Below are 3,285 nucleotides of genomic sequence, written 5' to 3'. Positions count from 1 at the left end.
ATATAAGCACAATAACATGTGTTTAACAATTCTATGTTCAAACTTAGCTCTATGATTACCTACAAGATCGTATTGGTTAATAATCTCACTAAAGTTTAGTATAATCTTTTAGCAAAAGCAATGTGCTCTATTCTTAACAAAAAACTGATCACAAGATAAAACAGATATGTATCGCTCATCTGAGCAGATACCATTAATACTATTAGTCTATTAGCAATCAATACGTTGGGCATAAGGGCATTAGACAAAGCAGATTAGCAATAACCTGAGTGCTGTGTTGAGACGGTCAAGGAAAAAGACAACCAGCACTCAGCAGCGGTTCTTGCAGAATTCAGTAAGTTCCCGTGTTGAAATGAATACAACAGCAGGAGACAAAAATGACCTCCGATGACAGCCGCAGCTACACTCGCCATGGAGATCGATAGTCGAACGATACATCAAAGTAGATGGCGATGGTTGTCGGCGTAATGCCCTAGCATGTGTGGTCATTCAACTCATCCTGAAATTGATTTGTATATGTATAAGGGCTCTACAACAAGCGGCACAAGCCCACATCCCACGTACGTATTAGTGGATCCATGAATTATGTCCCCGTTGGGCCTAGGCCATACGACAGTTGGGATTCTAATGACTGCAAGTAATCACGATTAAGATACAAACTACAGACAATTAACACTGGCCCCCGCTGCAGTTTGTTGGGGGTGGCCGAGCCATAGGGGGGTCTGGCCCCCGCTTGCCCCCCCCCCCCCCCCCCACTGTCTCCGCCCCTGCGCGGTCCTCGAACTCTACGTCTCATTCCACCGAGACGATGAGTTATGGTACAAGAACCAACCCGGGTACAAGAACGACCCGTTCCGCGAGGTCACCGCTCGTGTCGACGGTGTCCTCGCCGGCTCCGTGTGCAAATGTTAGATGATGCAACCTTTTACTAATAACTAGCAAAATGGTATGCTTGATCCCAGAGCATGCTGTGCAGTAATTGTTAGATTTTTCTTTATTTGTTCACATGAAGATATATGTTAACTTATTATCATCATACAAGGCAATAGAAATATGCAATGATTGCAAAGTTTATATATACTATGCATGTGTATTGTACTTTTATTGATTAGTATGTTTTTTTTTCCGCATTGCAAATTTTTGCTTCCAAATTTATATGTGACATGTTTGTTTAAATTGTATAAGATGGCGCCAATTAATCTTAGATGTCAACGGACATTTGCAAACTTCACAAATAACCCAGTGGAGCCTACGTAAGTTTAACATGCTTTCTCATATTTAAAAGAAATTGAAAAAAATATTATCTAATCTAATCTATTTGTTATAGATTCATAGAATTTGACGACCTCAACTGGTCGGATACATACAGAACATGTAGCATTTGCGTGAGGATAGATGTCAAATTTCCTGTTAATCCGAGTGGTGATAGACTTCACTTCATTCTGATGGATAGAACTGTAAGTCTCAAACATGTTTATATTGGTAGAATAAACATGTGTTTGTCATCATCTAACATTTTCTGATGCAATTCTAGGGGTGCCAAAATCGAGGCTATAGTTGCTGGAAATGATTTAGTGCATAGATTCGATTTAACATTGCACATTGGTCATAAGTACATCATTCATGGTGTTACTATTCGGCCCAACTTTGAAGAGGTGGAGTGTAGATTCATTAACCACACATATGAGTGCTCCTTCAGTGCAAGAACATTTGTTGAGTCACTCTCACTAGAATTTCTAAGATATTCCAAAGCATTTGATGTCCATCCATGAAGTTACGAGGTGTCCAAACAAAACATTCGTAGGTACGCATTCAGAACATATATCTATACTATTAAAGGAGAATCTGCCGTTGTCTATAAATTTAACTAATGATATTTAATACAGACATAGTTGGCATAGTTGTTCAATATGATGATCATCAACTCATCGGGAGACACCCATCTGCTGAATTGTACAGAGAGGTCACCTTCATGGATATTTGGTATGTGTAGTTAATATACATAATTGCAACTCTTTTATATCGAATTATAAGAATTAATTCGTCAAGTCCTTGTATAGTTACTATTTTTAAATATTCAAAATTGTAGGGGCAAACTTATAGTTGTTGGCATTTCGGGTGGCAACTTGATTCAAAACTCGTATAGGTGGTCAACAACTGAAGGCAATAAATCTATTGTCCTTGCAACTATGCTCCGTAAGAATAGAAAATATGGTAATCGATGCATGTACATCTTTATGTATTGCATATTCTGAGAAAGTGTGTTGTTATGTTGAGCTAATTAGTTTTTTAATCTTGACAATAGGAAATTTGGAAACTTCAAGTTACACCACCCTTGCATTTAACCCGGATCATCCTTCAGCACGTGCACTTGATGGTATTTCTGACACAACATTTATGTTGAGCAAATTTTAAATACTAAAAATTACAACATTTCTAATAATTATTTTGCAGACATTCGCCAGAAAATAATAGGTGGGTTGATTGACATGGAGTTTGTTCGAGAATTTATTGAGAAGAGGTGGGATTTGCTAGCAAGCGGGCTGTCTACAAATGATCCCCGACACAAGATGTATACAAAGAAAGCTCGATCCATGTAGTAGAGATAGCAGAAATCAGTTGTCTATTACGCATGATTGTGCCTTTCAATTTATAAGTTTAGTTGTCTCGTGATGAAGATCATATGTAGTAGTCCCTCCGTCCGGAAATACTTTTCCTAGAAATGAATATAATGAATGTATCTATAACTAAAATAAGTCTAGGTAGATTCATCTCTAAGACAAGTATTTCCGGACGGAGGGAGTATTTTTTTTAATGTAGCTTAGTTATTGTTAGTTTTTGTTAAATACATGTGTTATGATGGATTCTTACGGAGCTGATCTGAGCTTCTGTTATCTGAAAATAATTAAATCATTTTTAGCCTGTCTTATGTTTGTATATGCAATGTGTTTTGTTGAGGAAAAAAACCCTCTGTTATATGTAAACCCTCGGTCCGTTGAGATGCTGGGTCATGGTGAAGTTGGTGCATTGCTACGGGATTTATGTCTGAGGAGGATACGTGTGAGTGAGACAACTGCTGCCATGTATGAATACAAATTAAATGTTATCATGTTTGACACGTGTTTTTAAAACAAAACAATTCTTTGATCGTTAACATTTATTATTAACCCGTGGCAACGCACGGGCACTCAACTAGTCATTTTAAAAACAACGTTAGCCGCAGGCTTTGGCAATGTGGCGAACATTGTTTTGAAAAATCCTGAACATTTCCGAGAAGACGAGCCT

The 3,285-nt window shown here is 37.9% G+C and overlaps 1 long non-coding RNA gene across 1 annotated transcript; it reads left to right on the top strand.

The window, feature by feature from the left end:
* The first annotated feature begins 2,095 nt into the window (after positions 1 to 2,095).
* On the top strand, positions 2,096 to 2,673 carry LOC123413273. Its single transcript, XR_006613714.1, has 3 exons — positions 2,096 to 2,214; positions 2,306 to 2,377; positions 2,455 to 2,673. It is a non-coding gene; the product is annotated as an uncharacterized LOC123413273 (long non-coding RNA).
* The last annotated feature ends 612 nt before the right edge of the window (positions 2,674 to 3,285 follow it).

Source organism: Hordeum vulgare, chromosome 7H, assembly GCF_904849725.1.
Source record: "Hordeum vulgare subsp. vulgare chromosome 7H, MorexV3_pseudomolecules_assembly, whole genome shotgun sequence".
NCBI classification, from domain to species: Eukaryota; Viridiplantae; Streptophyta; class Magnoliopsida; order Poales; family Poaceae; genus Hordeum; species Hordeum vulgare.
The sequence above is the reverse complement of the archived record's forward strand: the minus strand, read 5'-3'. Positions and strand labels throughout refer to the sequence as shown.